Source organism: Vulpes vulpes, chromosome 2 (assembly GCF_048418805.1).
Source record: "Vulpes vulpes isolate BD-2025 chromosome 2, VulVul3, whole genome shotgun sequence".
Taxonomy (NCBI): Eukaryota; Metazoa; Chordata; class Mammalia; order Carnivora; family Canidae; genus Vulpes; species Vulpes vulpes.
The window spans coordinates 56,771,667-56,789,271 of NC_132781.1; the positions used below are offsets into that span (position 1 = coordinate 56,771,667).

Consider the following 17,605-nt stretch of genomic DNA (forward strand, 5'->3'; position numbering starts at 1 on the left):
GATAGGAAAAAATTAGAAAAATTAAAAATTCAAATATAAAAATCAATAGATACCTACACAATTAAGCAAATGAAAGAAGTAAGTTAATGACATTCCAAGAAAATGAAAAAGTTGTATAAGAAAAGCTACCCCCCTGTACATGACCCTGATGGAGTGGTACCTCATGTTTGCCTTGTCATAATATGTAAACACTGACAATCAATTTACCAAAAATTGAGATGTTGTCTGATGGGGGAGATTATAAGAGAGCTGAATGTGTAGGATAGGTAAATCAAGAAATAAGCAGTATACTCATACTATTTAGAAACATGGAGATAAAACACCAGAAGTGAAGAAATGTAAGATCTGAAAGTGACTACCTCTGGGAGTGAAAAAAGAAGAGTGGAACTGGGGGGCTGCTGCATGGTCTTACCTGCATTTGGTACTCTTTGATTTTCTTTTTAAGTAGGTTCCACATCCAGAATGATGCCCAGCATGGAGCTTGAACTCATACCCTAAAATCAAGACCTGAGCTGAGGTCAAGAGTTGGACGTTTAACCAATTGAGCCACCTAGGTGCCCAAGTACTCTCATTTTTTCACTTAGTTAAAAGTGAATTTTAATTTAAAAAAAATCAGAGAGCTGGGAAAATAGATCATGGAAGACCGTATGGGAAGGTTCTATTTTAGGGCAATACCTCAATACCAATTACCCCCTTGGTGTGTTCCCAAGAGTGTGACAATGTCCAAAGCTGTGTGCAAGAAGATTCCAGCCATCTCTACTGTTAGAGTCCACCAAGAGTCACTCCCTGGGAGAGTCCTGTGAGTGGTGGCCCCTGGCCCTGCAGAACCAACTGCAAATGACCTTTCAGGAAGCTGTCTAACCAGGATCCTGGCTCAGCCTCTGTCTCCCAGCCCAGGCCTCTGGTTTTCCTCTCTGGCCCAAGTTTAGAAGTCTTATTCTGGACTACTATGCACCAATCACAGAAGAAAATGTGTGCCCAGGAGGCCAAATAGCCTAGTATGCAGGGGTCTGGTTACCTGCAGCTAGCCTATGAGGATTTTTTTTTTTTAAGATTCATTTATTTATTCATGAGAGACAGAGAGAGAGAGAAAGAGAGAGGCAGAGACACAGGCAGAGGGAGAAGCAGGCTCCATGCAAGGAACCTGACGTGGGACTCGATCCTGAGATTCCGGGACCACGCCCTGGGCCAAAGGCAGGCACCAAAGCACTGAGCCACCAAGGGATCCCAGCCTATGAGGATTGACGCTGTAAGGAAAACCTGATGTTAAATGTGAGAAGTCCTCCTGGTTTCAGAGCAGGTGGCTGGGCTGGAATCTTTGCTTTGAGGAACTCCTGTCTGCCTGGCATAGGTCTAAGAAGGTCATGTGCATTTCTCATTGAATTCTCCCAATGATCCAATGACATAAGTTCCATCTGCTCCGCAGATTACAGATCAGGAAATGAGGCTCAGAGCATGGAGGTAAACTCGGCAAAGTCACTCAGTGCTAAGCGAAGAAGAGGGCCTCTTGGATCTCTAGCCCCGACTGTGCACTCCTGCCTCTACCACATCAACATTCAGGAAGCAGTCGCCCTTCACTACCCAGGAAAGGATGGTCGGCCTGCCAGGACCTGACTTTGGGGCAGTTGAGAAGCCACATGCAGGCATACCTGGAATATACCAGAAGGACAAGACCCAAACAGAGCCTCTCAGGGCCACTTCAGAGACCCACCAGGACCACAACTGTGAAAGGAGAGCAGCATAGCAGCATAGATGTACCGCAGCATCTCAGTGCCATATGCCATGGAAAAGGTAACACTTACAGACACTTCTGGAAGCACTGAGGTCTGGAGAGTTTTGCTTTGAGGATGAAACTTATGGAAAACGGTGAAATTAACGCTGAAATGCCTTCCTCATTTTGTGAGACTTAAGCCTAAGCTATTAACTCTAATTTTTTTAAAACGTCCTCTGCATCCAGGCAGGGACCCATGATTTCACTGCATTTCTCTGCCTGCGAAACACAGAAGTACTGGAGCTCGCCTGCGTGAGAGGGAGGGTGGGGAAACAGAACTAGAAATAGGACACAGGGGCCCAGAAACCAAAAAACGCAGAGCAAGCAGACCTCCCTGAGAGAGAGTGCTTCTGGTTCACTAGAAGGTCAACAGCTGGCTCCCTGGAGGCAGGGCAGGGGCGGGGTTGCTGAACTTTTACCCAATGCCACACCACCCTCGCAGACAGAGTTCCTGTCCAGCCACTCCACTGTGTCTTCCATGTACTGTGGATAATAATAACAGCTAACACTCACTGCATGCCAGGAGCCTAAGTATTCGCCCTAAGTCATTGCAAGTAAGTTTAATAAATGCATTTACACAGCAACACTAAGAGTTATGATAAACAATGATCAGTTACCATCTGATTTTACAGGTGAGGAAACTGAGGAATGAAAGGGTCTTGGCTCAATCAATTACGGTATGCCAATACCACAGAATATTTATTCAGTTCTTAAAAAGGATGAAGTATATTTATAATTATATCCCTGATATTAAGTGGAAAGGGGGAATGTTACCAAGAAGCATATGAGAGAACAAATGGCACAAACCGGAAGTTCACAGAAGCAAGACCAACGGCCAGTGAACATGAAAATATGTTCCACCTGAATAATTAAATTCAAGTGCCAACAACAAGATGCCACTTTCTTTGTCAAAGAAAGACACATTTTAATGGGGAAAGATGGCAATAGTGCAGAGAGGCTATGGGGGAATTAGGCACCTTGACTGCTGCTGGAGTGAGAAGAAAGTAGTATAACTTTAACTTAGATTAATTTGGTGCTGCATATCAAATACCTTAAAAATAGACATGCCCTGGGGCGCCTGGGTGGCTCAGTTGGTTAAGTGTCCAACTCTTAGTTTCAGCTCAGGTCATGATCTCAGGGTGCTGGGATCAAGCCCCCCATCAGGCTCTGAACTCGTCAGGGAGTCTACTTCAGGTTCTCTCTCTCTTTCTCTCTCTCTCTCTCTCTCTCTCTCTCTCTCTCTCTCTCCCTCTCTCCCTCCCTCCCTCCCTCTGTCTATCCCACCCCCCTGCACTTGTGCTATCTCTCTTTCTAACATAAATAAATAAATCTTTAAAAAAAATAGACATGACTGTGACCAAGGTTTTCAATTAGCAATAATCGCGCCTCGGATAAACCTCATTGGCTATGATACTGCCACTGCGCAAAGCCAGACTGTGACCAAGGAATTCTGCTCCTGGGCAGAGAGCCCAAGGAAATGATGGGATGTGCACACAAGAGTGCAGCGACCATTTGTTCATTCATATTGAGTTTCTGGGGGCCCAGCTCTGATGACATTGCAGATGACAGACAGCTGAATAAGACCTTAGACCCAGCACTGACCCCACAGGGTCATAAACTTGATGGGGGAAGACACACGGTAAACACATAAACAAACATATGAAGATAATTTTAAGGAGGAGTAAGTGCCTTGTATAAAATAAAATAGAGTCATGGGAACAGAGACTGAAGAGGAGGTTGCTTCAGGTGGGGTAACCAGGGAGGCCCTCTCTGAGGATGTGCCTCAGTCTGATATGTGGATGACTTCTGGAAGCATGGAGGTCTGGAAAGTTTTGCTTTGAGGATGAAACCGTCACGTGAGATCTGGAGACACAGCCTTGCAGGGTGAGGGTGGAAACCAGGCTGATGAGGTAAAGGGACAGGAAGGGGGGAGCTCCGTCACCAGAGCCTGGTCACATGGGAAGAGTGTTATCTGTATGTCCCTTGGGGCACAGTGTTTAAAGGCAAAAGCAGGGAGTGATAAATTTCTAACAATCAGAGAACACCTTTACAGTGGAAGACTCAGCAGCAGGAAACAATTTTGAGGACATGTAGCTAGGAACACAGGAAGTTTAGGGGGAAAGACCAAGTTACAAAATGGTTTACATAGTACAATTTTATATTTGTTTCTTTGGAATAATCTATATGGAAACAGATATAGACAAATGTAAAGCAAAGCATTAACTACTGTTTGGTTCTGAACAGTTGAGATTATGGGTATTTTTTGGTGTTGTCTTTCTTAATTAAGGTATAATCGACATACAACATTGTATTAGTTTCAGGTGTACAATATAGTAATTTGATATTTATCTATACTGTGAAATGATCACCACCATAAGCATAGTTAACATCTCTTGCCACAGAGAGTTACAGAAATTTTTTTCTTCTGAGGTCTAGACTCTCAAATATGCAACACGGTATCATTAATTCCACCACTTATAATTAAGTCACCACTCCCCATGACTGCTGTATTTTATAACTGGAAGTGTGTTCCTTTTAACTCTATATAGCTTTTTTTATAATAAGAAAAACAACAATCTAGAAGACTTCATTTGATGGGGTGAGAAATAATGATCTATCAGATTTAAACCTGAGAAACACTTTGTAAATCAGCTACCCATATGAGCTGCCCAGAGGGGCTGTGCAGTAAATCCTTACTACTGGCAGTATGTCTTCAATGTCAGCATTGAGTACTCCTTGCCCAATGAAAGGTTCTTGAAAGACACCACAGCTAATCACCAGGCTAACTAGCAGATTGGTCAACCCGTTCACACCCTGGTGTTTTAAGGGAGCCCACCCACAATTCAAAGATGTATCTGGCAGACACAAAGCAATCAAAGGGGCCAGGAAATTCTGCAGACATTCCAAAGGAAATATCTGGCTGACACTGTAAGAATGAAGTTCAAAGGGCTCTCGATGTGTTAGATCATCCACTGTGGAAACACAGACACTTAGCCCAGGTCAAACAGTGGCCAACCGTGAAGCCATTTCAACTCTTAATCAGAGCAGTTTAGGCACCACATGGAGACAGGGAGCCTAAGTAACCTCTCTTCTGAATCCCTAACAGAAGGTGTGCCCAAAATGCTTTTATCTAAAACTCTGAAGTGGAAATGAGCCATCTGACTGAGTCCAGAAATTCTTGGTTGTTGTTTGGTTCTGATTTCATTTGCATTATTTTATTCATTCTGTATCCTAAATGGACAGCTCAAGTCCACCACAGATTTTCGGCTGAAATGTCTAATATTTCTTAGCAAAAGAAATGGATGTACAACCCTGTCCCTGAGACTGCTCTATCTCCCTCAGCCTGTGATTTCCTACCTCCCTGTCTTCACTCATGGAGTTCCCTCTGGAACCTCATTGTGTGGAATGTTCTTATCACTTTGGGCCTGGCTGAAGGAAACCTATGACGGCAAAGTCTCCTTGAGGATACCAGCCAGAAGCACATGCTCTTCTTCCAGGATCTTCCCTTTCCTTTAGCTTCTTTTTTTTTTTTTTTTAAGATTTTATTTATTTATTTCAGATAGAGCACAAGCGAGAGATAGAGCATGAGCAATGGGAGTGGGGGGCAGAGGGAGAAGGAGAAGCAGGTTCCACGCTGAGCAGAGAGCCTGACATGGGCTCAATCCCAGGACCCTGAGACCTTGACCTGAGATGAAGGCAGATGCTTAACAGACTGAGCCACCCAGGCACCCCTTCCTTTGGCTTCTTGCATGAAACCTCTAAGATGGAGAAAACCATAGACAAAAGAAAAGAACTCAGATTTTTGGAGTCAGGTAGATTGGAGTTCAAGTCCTGGCTTTGCTACTTCCACACTGCAGTTTCCCAGAAGTCATATTTTTCTTTTCTGGCCCTCATCAAAAAATGAAAATCATAGTAATACCTAACTCATGGGATTATTTGTGAGGATTAAAGGAGAGAAAGCACAGAAAGTACTAAGCCATAATGAGATATCACTTCATAACTGCTAGGATGACTACAATCAAGAAGACAGACAAGAATGAATTTGGGCAAGGATGTGGAATTTGAACTCTTGTCCACTGCTAGACAGATGGTATTGGGGTGCAGCTGTTTTAGAAGCAGTTTGGCAATTCCTCAAAATGATAAACACAGAGTTATCAGAGGATCCGACAATTCCAATCCTAGGTATAACCCCAAGAGAACTGAAAACATAATCTACACGAAAACTTGTTCACAATGCTGCTAACAGCATTCTTCATAATCGCCAAAAAGTGACAACCCAAATGCCCACCAACTGACAAACAGAATGTGGTACATCCAGACAGTGGGATATTTTTCAGCTGTTAGAAGGAAATGAAATACTAACACCTGCTACAACATGGATGAACCTTGACAGCATTATGCTAAATGAAAGAAGATGGTCACAAAAGGCACATACTGTATCACATCATTTACATGAAACATCCAGAAAAGGCAAATCCACAGAGTCAGAAAGCACATTGGTGGTTGCCGGGGGCTGGTGGGCAGGGAGAATTGGGGAGTGGCTACTAATGGGTTTAAGATTTCTTTCTGGGGTAATGTAAACATTCTGGAACCAGACAGTGGTTGGTGTAGTTTGCACAACTCTGTGAAAACACTGAGAACTAGTGAACTGTTCACTTTTAAAGGATGAATTTTATGCTATGTGAATGATATTTCCATAAAGCTATGATTTTTTAAAGCTCTTTGCCTAAGATCTGGCATGTAGTGTACACTTAAAAAATTTGAGCTCCTTATTTTTATTTCTGCTCCTTAAAATAGGATCCTATTTTATCCAGTAGGGTCTTTTTCAGAATACCCTGTCCAAGGCCCTACTGGTGGTCCACAATCAGATATTTCCTAACTGGCTGAATGAATAAGGAACAGAGTACCCAGTAAGAAAATGCTCAAAGACTAAAGCTGGCACACGAGGGGTTACACAGACACCCTTCCTCACTCTACCTGCTGCACAGCTGCTGTTGCTCCAGCAGGCATAGAGAGGACCCATTCCTGAGGCTGGACAGGGTGGAAGAAAACAAAGGCCCCTGGCGACACTCCCAGAAATCAATGACCCTGCTTCTGCACCTGCTTATGGGGAAAGGCAGATACAAAGGGAAATCAGTTCCTGGAGACTGTGAGGCCATGAGTTGGGAAAATGGGATGTAAATGCAGGCAGGGCATTTGGCTACATCAAAGAGGGAATATCCTTTCCATTCCTGGTCATCAGGAAAGATGGCTTGGGGACACAGCCCCAGATCTCCACAGATCCCAAGAGTAGCGAAATGATAAACACAGTGGCTGGTTGGCACCCATGCACAGAGGCAGGTTCCTCTCCACCACAGACAATCTAGGGCAGGGCTGTAGATAACAGAGCAGTGGTCAAGCACGAACCTTTGAATCAATACTACTCGGACACATGCTGGTCACTGTGAAACAAAAATCTAAATAAAAACAAATCCTGGATGGATTAAAGATTAAAGGTGAAAAGCAAAACTTGAAAACTTTTCAGAAAAAAACATTAAAAATATGTATGGTTTTAATTGAGGAAATTGTTAAAGAAATAGACACAGGCGTAGAAAAAAAAATCCATAAAAGAGAAAACTGATGAATTTTACTACCCTGAAATTTAAAACTTCGGTACTATAAAGGACACTCAAAACAGTAAAAAGACAAGCCTCCGACTGTGAGCAATGCATAACTGGCAGTGGATTAATTTCCCAAATAAATAAAGAACTCCTACATATCAATGAGAAAAAATAATCTAAAAGAAAAAATGATATACAATATGTAGCAGCCTTGGGAGAAAATGTTCAACCTCTCTAGGAAATGTAAATTTAAAATGACAATGTTACATCGTGCAAGGCAAATCATGGGCTAAACTGTAAATATCTGACAAAAATGAGCAGGGCGCAACCTGGCACTATTGGTTTGGAGAACACATTTACTAATTTTAGTAAGGTGAAAATGACCCAGCAATCCCACCCCTAAATTGTTCCCTAGAGAAATTCTTAGCATAAAGAGATGAAGGTATTATTTGCAACACTTTTTATAATAGCAAATGATTAGAAACAACACACATCCTTATCAACAGGAGGATGAATCAATACATCATAGTATATTCATGTGACAGATTTTGATATAGCCTTGAAAGTACATGAACTGGAGCTGTAAGGATCACCAAGGATAAATCTCAAAAACAATGCTCAGCCAAAAGAGCAGGTTGAAAAATAAGTACAGTATGATAGTAGATTGCATATGAATATCATCTATATATAGTTTGAAAACAGGAAGAATATATAGGAATGATAAACACCAAACTCAGTAGTTACTCCGGGTAAAGACACATGGCCTGGAGGGTGTGCAGGCACCAGTAATAGTTTATCTCTCTCACTGAAAATAAACTTCATATAAACTTAGTGAGACATTAATAACTGAAAAAGCTGCATGGTAGTTACGTGGGTATTTGTTCTGTTATTCCCTATACGTTTCTTACATACAGTTGATCCTTGAACAGCACAGGTTTGTGTAGGTCTACTTCTTTGTGAATTTTTTGGCAATAAATATAGTATGGTACTGTAAATGTATTTTCTTTTTCTTATGTTTTCCTACTAACATTTTCTTTTCTCAAGCTTACTTTATTTCAAGAAGACAGTATGTAATACATGTAACAAAAAATAAGTGTTGACTGTTTATGTTGTATCAATAAGGCTTCTGGTCAATAGTAGACTTTTAGTAGTTAAATCTTTGTGAAGTCAACAGTTATACATGGATTTTCAATTGAGACAGTTGGGGGAGGCTTAGCACCCCATCCTTCTTATTCAAGGACAATTCATATGTGAAATGTTTAGCAATACAATTTTTATTTATTTTTTTTAAAGATTTTACTTATTTAGTTAGAGAGAGAAAGCGAGAATAAGCAGGGGGAGGGGCAGAGGGAGAAGGAGAGAGAGAATCTCAAGTAGACTCCATGCTAAGCCTGGAGCCCAAGACCTGAGCAAAAATCAAGAGTCAGATTCTTAACTGACTGAGCCACCTTGGCACCCCTAGTAATACAATTTTTAAATAAAAAAAAATCAGATTTTAGATACCTTAAGAAACAAAAGAGGGGATCCCTGGGTGGCACAGTGGTTTAGTGCCTGCCTTTGGCCCAGGGAGCGATCCGGGAGAGACCCGGGATCGAATCCCACGTCAGGCTCCCTATATGGAGCCTGCTTCTCCCTCTGTCTATGTCTCTGCCTCTCTCTCTCTCTCTCTCTCTGTGTGACTATCATGAAAAAATAAATAAAATTTAAAAAAATATTAAAAAGAAAAAGAAAAAGAAAAAGAGTGGGGCCTTCAAACACTTGTAAATGTACACAAGGAAGAGAGTTGCCAGAGAAAAAAACACAGACACCTGATTAAATTTGAATTGCAGAGGAAACAGTGAATAGTTTTTTCAAATTTAAAGAATTTTCAGCTCTCTGCTCCTCCCTGCTCGACAGACAGCCTCATCTTCTAGTGCAGTGCCAGCCACATCTCCAAGACACGATGGTGAAGGTCGGAGTGAATGGCATTTGGCTGTATTGGGCGCCTGGTCACCAGGACTGCTTTTAACTCTGGCAAAGTGGATATTGTCGCAATCAATGACCCCTTCATTGACCTCAACTACGTGGTGTACATGTTCCAGTATGATTCTACCCACGGCAAATTTCACGGCACAGTAAAGGCTGAGAACGGGAAACTTGTCATCAAGAGGAAGTCCATCTCCATCTTCCAGGAGCAAGATCCCGCCAACATCAAATGGGGTGATTGATGCTGGTGCTGAGTATGTTGTGGAGTACACTGGGGTCTTCACCACCATGGAGAAGGCTGGGGCTCACTTGAAGGGGAGGGCCGAGAGGGTTATCATCTCTGCTCCTTCTGCTGAAGCCCCCATGTTTGTGATGGGTGTGAACCACGAGAAGTATGACAACTCCCTCAAGATTGTCAGCAATGCCTCCTGCAGCACCAACTGCAAAGTCATCCACGACCACTTCGGCATCGTGGAGGGCCTCATGACCCCCGTCCATGACATCACTGCCACCCAGAAGACCGTGGACGGCCCCTCTGGGAAGCTATGGCATCACGGCCGAGGGACTGCCAGAACATCATCCCCGCTTTCACTGGCGCCACCAAGGCTGTGGGCAAGGTCATCCCTGAACTGAACAGGAAGCTCACTGGCATGGCCTTCCGTGTCCCCACCCCCAACGTGTCAGTTGTGGATCTGACCTGCCACCTGGAGAAAGCTATCAAATATGATGACATCAAGAAGGTGGTGAAGCAGGCATCAGACGGCCCCCTCAAGGGCATCCTGGGCTACACTGAGGACCAGGTTGTCTCCTGTGACTTCAACAGTGACACCCACTCTTCCACCTTCGATGCCGGGGCTGGCATTGCCCTCAATGACCACTTCATCAAACTCATTTCCTGGTATGACAATGAATTCAGCTATAGCAACCAGGTGGTGGAGCTCATGGTCCACATGCCCCCAAGGAGTAAGAGCCTCCTGGACCACCAGCCCCAGCAAGAATAAGAGGGAGAGAGAGGCCCTCAGCTGCTGGGGAGTCCCTGCCCCAACTTAATTCCCCAACACACTGAGAATTTCCTGACCTCCAATTTACATCCCAGACCCTGAGGAAGGGGAGGGGCTTGGGGAGCCCTACCTTGTCATGTACCATCAATAAAGCATACTGTACCGAAAGAAAGAAAGAAAGAAAGAAAGAAAGAAAGAAAGAAAGAAAGAAAGAAAGAAAGAAAAAAAGTATTTTAAAGATTTTCATATTTAATTGGGCATCTTATTCTTATTTGCTAAATCTGGCAACCCAAACAAGAGGGTATGCTCTGCAGTTCTGTCCAGTGAAAAACCATAAGAAAATCATACACTGAGCATCAGGAGAATGCTCCCGTAGCACATTCAGCATGCTGCGGATGCCACACGGACATCACATACCAGGGAACGAGAACGTGTTAGTCCTATACACACTAACCTAGAAAGATCTGACCAGCATGTGCATTGTTTGGGAATAACGAAGTAAGAGCTTACTGCATGATCTAATTTATATTAAAAAGTCAAGTTATAATGACATTGTTCTGTAAGTCATTTAAACACGTAAGTGCTGAAGCAAAAGGAAGAAAATGAGCAAACTGAGGACAGTGGCTAATAGATATTAGGGGTGTGGTAGAGAATTACTTGAGCCTTGGCTGTATTATTTGATTTTTTAAAATAAGATTCTTGTATCCTTTATTTAATTAAAAATAAATAAATTTTTTTTTGCAAAAAGAAAAAAGTCTAGAAGGATACTTCCAAACTGTTAATAATATGCATAGGATTAGAAGAAAGGAAAGGTAGTAATATTTTCACTCTTCAGTTCATATAATTCTATATGATTTGGATTTTCTGAAATGAGCCTTTATAATTTTTTAAATATCATGAAGATATTTTTAATTTAAAAAAAGGGTTCAGGGATCCCTGGGTGGCGCAGCGGTTTGGCGCCTGCCTTTGGCCCAGGGCGCGATCCTGGAGACCCGGGATCGAATCCCACGTCAGGCTCCCGGTGCATGGAGCCTGCTTCTCCCTCTGCCTGTGTCTCTGCCTCTCTCTCTCTCTCACACTGTGTGCCTATCATAAATAAATAAAAATTAAAAAAAAAAAAAATAAAAAATAAAAAAAAATAAAAAAAGGGTTCACTAATCCCCTCTCTACTACAGGATCTGATGAGTAAGAGAGAATTATTATGGAGGATGCATCTGCTGAACAAAGTTTATAAGAGAGAAGAAAAGAAGAGACGCTCACAAGGTTATTCCTGAAGACCATCCTCTCTGTCTCTGCTAACCATGGCAAAGTATTTCAAAGTTCTTTTCTGGCAGGACTCTGGGATAACAACTTATGCTTCACACCACCCAGTCCTTACTCTCCTGGGCCAGGAAAGCAGAAGAAGGCAGTATTTTAGAACACGGGCTTTGATACTGCACAGAGAGATGTGGGTTCAAATCTTAGCTTCACCACTTGGTAGCTGTGTGACCTTGGCTGAGTTCCTCAATTTCTCTGAGCCTCAGCAAATGGAAACAGTAGATTTAACCTCATACAGATGTAGTAATCATTAAAAGAGAATGCAAACCAAGTGCTTTACCCATCAGCTGGAACACAGTAATCCCTTATCAGTGGTAAATATTGATGTTTATGTAGCAGAAACACTCCTTCCCACACCCAGGTATGCAGGCTGACCTGACCTTAAACAGAGACCTTTACCTGCCATGTGCAATTCATCTCTTCTGGCGACAAGTCTTTACTTTTCTTTCAGCAAGTATTTACTAAGTGCTTAGATTCACAAGGCAATACACCATGCTCTTCAGCATAGACAAATATGAGTAAAACATGGTCTCTTCCTCAGAGGAGGGCCAACAGACGAGTGGAATCAGCAGTGAAGGTGCAGTGTGTGCACGCAGGAGACCTGGGTGTGATCTCTGCTCATCCACACATGTTGTGTGAGCTCAAGAAAAGCCCCCAAGCTCTCTGAAGCTTTGTTTTCCTATTGTAAAATAAGATTATAACTGTAACTCCACAGGGTCATTGTGTGAAATAAACACTGTCTATGGAAACAACTAGCACAGGGACAGACCTAGCAGGGATACTCGGCGTTACCAGAAGTGCACACCTGGTGGGGCTACTTGGAGCTACAGGAAGTGCAGACCTAGTGGGGACACTTGGAGTTACCGGAAGTGCAAGGAGAGTTACCTTAGTAATAGAATAGAGATAAGTGTTCAGAAGAACAAGAAAGTACTTCAGGGTGCAGGGACGGGGGATGAGATAGAAAATGGAAGGAACAGAGCAAAGGCAGCTTCAGGTGGGATGCCACGAGGAACGGAGGTAGGAGGAGCCAGAACCTGGGGGAGCAGAGTAGGTACAGGAGTTAGGACTCTGCCTGATGCTTCAAAGAGAAAACCCTGGAGCTGAGAAAAAAGGGATCAGAGTCTTCTTGGAAGAGGCCACCCAGAACATGAATAGTGAGGGCAGGCCTTGGTAACAATAGAAACAGAAAAGGAGGGATGCCTGGGTGGCTCAGCGGTTGTGTCCAACTTGATCCGGGATCCAGGATCGAGTCCCACCTCGGGCTCCCTGCATGGAGCCTGCTTCTCCCTCTGCCTGTGTCTCTGCTTCTCTCTGTCTCTCTCATGAATAAATAAATAAAATCTTAAAAAGAAAAAGAAACAGAAAAGGATGGTGTGAAAGATGACGCCCGGGGAAAATCCCAAGACCCTGACAGCAGGGGGCAGCGAGAGGGGAGGTGGCACCCAGGAACAGTCTGGCCTCTGCTTGGTAGAAACAGTTGGGAGCAGGGGCGGTTGTGGGTCCGGGGGCTGGGTGAGCGGTAGGAAGGAAACAGAGGACTGTTCACTTTGATGTCAGTGTTACAACCGTCATACGTGGACTAGTGTGGCAGGCATAAGGAAACGTGTGTCTGAGTACGGGCTGTTTGTGTGAGGATGCGGCCCAGCCTGAGGTGGTTGGGACCCAGGCTGGAGGAGAACACACTGAGAAGGAGGCTGTGATGCAACCGGGGGATGTCATGGTTGCAGGAGAGGCAACACAGGAAGAGGAAATCAAAGGACAAGGCAGGAGAAATCACATTTCAGGGATAAGAGAGCTCCAAGAAAGAAGGGCTATGGACGAATATTTGATGACCTAATAGTGCAATAGAAAAAAACATACAATGTAATAATAAGCATAGTATATATTATAGACAGTAGAAAAAGAATATGCAACAGAATCCTATTATTGCTGAAACACCTGCCTGCCCACACAGGAAAAAAACTAAAGGATACAGGCCAAAATGTTACCAGCACTGTTTCTCTGAGTGGTAGAATTATGAGCCACTTCTTTTCTTCCTTGTGTTTTCTATCTTTCAAATCATCTACAGGGAGCTTGTGCTAGTTCTGCATTTAGAAAATGGGTATCTTCAAGAAGAAAGGAACTGGCCAACAGCATCCAAAGTTGAGACAAGATCAAGAATAAGAATTAGGAAAAAGCCATCGAATTAGACAATTCGGAAGCAAGGGATGAGTGGAGATAATGATAGAAGAGAGGCAAGCAGAAACAACCGGGTGGGGGCGGGGGCAGGTGAGGACTATTAAGACAGCAGCCAGAGGGGCTGGTAAGGCAAAGGGAGGCAATGGGGGGGTGGTGCACCTGTTTCTAGGAGCAGAGGAGACAGCAGTATGTCTGTGTGGAAAGGAAAGGGGGAGAGGAAAGAAAGAGGAGAGGAATATTCAAGCAAGAACCCAGGCAAGACGACGAAATGAGAACTCCCCTGGGAGGATTACTCTTGGGAAGGAGGCAGCTACCCGAGGATGCACATCTCTTCCCTTCTGCCTGGGTCTCTAAATTGCATGCAGACAGGGACCACATCTGACATGCACAATTCCCAGTACCCAGCACACGACCTACAATTGGTGAGGACTCAATTAGTATATGCCAGTCAGTGAACGCTTCCCATCCTCTTCTGCTCCATCTCTAAAGTTTCAGAAAACCTCTGAATCCAGCTGAATGGGCTCCTATAAAGGAAGCCCTTACATAAAGGGCTTACAAGTCAGTCGACTTAGGGAAGCCATAAAAATACTCATTAACAAGCAACTGCATAGGTCCAGAAAGATTCTGGACCTTGAGACTCCAAGACATCTAAGTGCCTTCTTAAAAACAAGAAAGAAGTTTCTCTATTCAACCAATTGAACTGACATCAAGGAAGGTCCAGTTACAAGACACAATTTCTTTTTTTAAGATTTTATTTATTTATTTATGAGAGACACAGAGAGAGAGGCAGAGACACAGGCAGAGAGAGAAGCAGGCTCCATGCAGGGAGCCTGATGTGGGACTCGATCCTGGGACTCCAGGATCATGCCCTGTGGGCTGAAGGCAGGCGTTTAACCGCTGAGCCACCCAGGCATCCCTACAAGACACAATTTCTGAGTACAATTCAATAAAGCCACAAAAAACAAAATAGGTCTAAGATAAGCAGGCAAGGTCTTTTATAAATGGCACTGTTTTTGCTTTAGCTAGGGCTCTCGCAGGATATGGTAAAGAAAACAGCACACACTAGCAACCTTGGGCTCCGCATGGCTTCCCTAGACCTTGAGGGAGGAGGCTGGCCTGCACACTAGCCCAGGCTCCCCTGCCCTGGCTCTCAGCAGAGACCACCGGCAGCTGGCAGGACAGCCTCCTGCTGGAGCCAACCACCTCTAACTGCAAGGCCTGGCCCTGGGCTTCTGGACAGTCTGGTGTCTTCCAAGGGGCCCTTGGAAGAGACCAGACAAGACCAGGAGGATGGGGAGAGTTAAAGCAATGGAGCATAGGGGAGGACACTTGAACTCACACCACTCGTGTGTCATACTCCGTGACAGGAGGCAGGAAAGCAGAGGAGATGAACTGGCACTTGTGACTAAGTCACCCTTCTTATTTACTCTGTTACTCGGTTCTCAAACCACACTGCCAGCTGTAATTGCATTTCAATTCATGTTTAACACAAACATAATGTAGCTGGATGTTGGCATCCAATATCGCAGCACAGAAAGGCAGAACAAAGGAGCCAGGTAATTCAATTCAATAACTATTCTTTGCACGCCTGATGGAGTATGTATACACTCAGGCACTTTATGGGGGGTTCTTGGGTACAGCCACATGAAAGACATCATTCTACAGCCTCCAGGGGCCAGACCAGGCAGGGTTGGGGTGGTAGTAGACCTGTGCAATTAGAGTGGTAGGAGCTGCAAGAGAGGAAAGTAAAGGCGCTACCAAAACACAAAGAGCCGGAACATAATTCCCCTAGAAAAGGAATGCCATGCACACCCAAGAGCACACAGGTGAGAATGGAAACAGCCCATCTGAAGAGCTACACAGAGCTGAAGGGGATAACAGGGGCACTGGAAAGGTAACGAAGGGACAAATCAAAAAAGGTCTTAGATTCCAGTGAAGTCCATCCATTGGATGAACACCTACTCTGCACTAGTTCCTGGGTATTTAAGTAAAACAATGAATTTGCCTCTGAATCTAGACACAGATTGCTGGAAAACAATTCTTTTTTTTTATTATTTTTTTTATTTTTTTAAAGATTTATTTATTTTATTTATTTATGATAGAGAAAGAGAGGCAGAGACACACAGGAGGAGAGAGAAGCAGGCTCCATGCCGGGAGTGAGCCCAGTGAGCCCGTCGTGGGACTCGATCCAGGATTGCGCCCTGGGCCAAAGGCAGGCGCCAAACCGCTGAGCCACCCAGGGATCTGAGAACAATTCTGAGCAGGAATGTAATCTGATCTTTTAAAAAGCTTCTATCGGCAATCACGTAGGGAAGACTGGAGGTTAGAATCGAGCTAGGGAGACTTGTGAGAGACAATTCGATAGGCCTTAGCAAAGGACAGAGGAGATGCACTTAGTAGGTATCTGCTTAGTCTGCAGGCCAATCCCTCCTTTAAACTCTGCCCCCCTCACGTGCTCTGCTCCACACACACCGTGGAATTTGCAATCTTGTAACTTTTTACTGCATAAACTGTACAAACTTGTCATCTGTGTCCTAAAGGGTAAGGGAACGGCCAAGGGACAGAAGAGGAAATCAGAAACAAAAGAATTCAATGAGGTTGTTGGACATAGATAAATGTATTTTTTAAAAGCTAGTTTTCCTTTATACAAAATATGCAAACCAAACCTAATAATCATTTAAATAAAATGATAGGAAAAAAAACAGTACCATGCACAAAAGCAGTATCAGCTATCAATTAAATTAGCTCTATAAACAACCTGAAAAGGTTCCCTTGCTATTTTATAGCTTTAAGATAGTTTTCAGGATGTTGGAATTACTTGTTTCTTGACAATTTTAGGGAATGCTACCTTAAACAACTGGGCCTGGTACTTTTGTTAGAAATAATTCTCTAATGACTTTTCTTATTTCTTCCTTCAACACACACTTTTTATAGGATTTCTTCTTAAAACACAGCAGAAATGATCTACTTCATCGAGATTTTCAATTTTAGTCACATAAAGCTGCATATAACATCTATGCACCACATTCTCTTATAATTTTCAAATCTCTTTATACTCTTGCTTTCCTTTTCTCAATCTAAATTCCGCTTATTTTTATTTCTGTTTACCACTTTATTTGCCATAAGTTTATTTATTATGTGTTTTATAAAGAATCAATTCTCAACAATTCTCTCCCTCCTTTTACTTCTAATTTCTGATCTTATTTTTGTTATACTCTTCCATGTGTTTGTCCAGCTACTTGAGCTTTGGGACAATACCAAGTAGTCCAATATATGTGTAATTAGAACCCCCAGAAAAGGGAGAGGTAAAGAAGAACTATATGAATAATTCCCCAAAATTTCTAACTGCAACAACAGCAGAATATACATTCTTCTCAAGTAAACATGGAACATTTACCAAGACTGTAGTCCTGACTGGGGTTGATGAACTACAGCCCCAAATCCAGCCAGTAGCCTATTTGTGTACAGTCTATGAATTACAAATGGTTCTACATTTTTAAGGGCTAAAAAAATAAATAAATAAATATATGATAGAGACCATATTTGGTCCATGAAACTTACAGAAAAAGTTTGCCAACTCCTGTTCCAGGCCAAAAAAATGAGTTTGTTCTCTAATTACTTAGAATTAAGTAAGATACCAATAACAGAAATATAGCTAGAGAATTCACAAACACATGGAAGCAAGGTGACACATATCTAAATAACCTATGGTTCAAAAAAGAAACCAAAAGGTAAATTAGACAATATCGTGAACAGAATTAAAACTTAATACA

General features: G+C 43.1%; 1 protein-coding gene and 2 pseudogenes across 12 annotated transcripts in view; 1 reads left to right on the plus strand and 2 right to left on the minus strand.

Annotated features, from left to right (window-relative positions):
- The window catches only part of MVB12B (multivesicular body subunit 12B), a 187,366-nt gene that overhangs the window by 134,718 nt on the left and 35,043 nt on the right, over window positions 1–17,605 (minus strand). The window lies entirely within an intron of this gene.
- LOC112928046 (U4 spliceosomal RNA) lies at window positions 3,075–3,202 on the minus strand (annotated as a pseudogene).
- On the plus strand, window positions 9,314–10,398 carry LOC112927888 (glyceraldehyde-3-phosphate dehydrogenase-like; annotated as a pseudogene).